Source organism: Ursus americanus, chromosome 15 (assembly GCF_024610735.1).
Source record: "Ursus americanus isolate L20-20 chromosome 15, mUrsAme1.1.p, whole genome shotgun sequence".
In the NCBI taxonomy this organism is placed as follows: domain Eukaryota; kingdom Metazoa; phylum Chordata; class Mammalia; order Carnivora; family Ursidae; genus Ursus; species Ursus americanus.
This window is the reverse complement of record NC_142141.1, coordinates 23,557,903-23,558,960: the sequence shown is the minus strand read 5'-3', so window position 1 is coordinate 23,558,960 and position 1,058 is coordinate 23,557,903.

The window sequence follows — 1,058 nt, the reverse complement described above, 5'->3', positions numbered from 1 at the left end:
TATCACCCCCACTTTACAGATGAGGAAATGAGGCTTAAGGAGGTTACTTGACTTGCCTAAGGCACTAAAGGCTGAGCTCTGATGTGAATCCAGGCCTCTTGGAATGTGCCTCTGGAGCTGTAATTTATCCCCGTGTGCCTTGATGATGCTTAATGTGTACCAGAAACTCCAAAATAAAAACAGTAACAATAACAAATCCTTCCATGCACATAATTTATGTGGTTGAAGACTTCGGGATTTCATGCAGCTATCAAATTTCCAGATGAATTTTAGGGACTGGCATAGATAGCCAAATTCTCATTTTTCTATGTAAGTATCTCAAAAGAGTCATTTCTTGGGGCACCTGGGTGGCTCAGTTAGTTAAGCATTTGCCTTTGGCTCAGGTCATGATCCTGGAGTTCCAGGATCAAGCCCCACATCGGGCTTCCTGCTCAGTGGGGAGTCTGCTTCTCGACCTCTCCCTCTGCCTGACGCTTGTGTTCTCTCTCTCACTCTCTATGTCTCTTTCTCAAATAAATAAATAAATAAATAAATAAAATCTTTAAAAAAAAAAAGGTCATTTCTTAAAAGAAAGAATATTTCAATCCCCAAAAGCTGGAAGGATACAATCCCAGGATAAAGGACAATGTTTTTAATGCTAAAAGTACTCCTCCCCCTTTCTGGCGGGTCACTGTTCTGGACCTTGGTGAAATGCTGACAAGGGTGTCTCTACCTCTCTAGGCAGGAGTGAGAAAAGGGACAAGTACAGTGCCTAGATCACCATCAGTGCCCCAGATAGGAGAGCTAGCTTTTTTTTTTTTTGAGAGAGAGAGAGAACGCATGCGCGCGCGCGCACACACACACACACACACACACACACACACACACACACACACGCACGAGCTGGGGGAGGGGCAGAGAGAGAGGGAAAGAATCTTAAGCAGACTCTGAGCGCAGAACCCAAAGCAAGGCTCGATCCCACAACCCTGAGATCATGACCTGAGCTGAAATCAAGAGTCGCTGACTGAGCCACCCAGGTGCCCCTAGGGGAGCTACTTTTCTTCTACCATTTTATCACT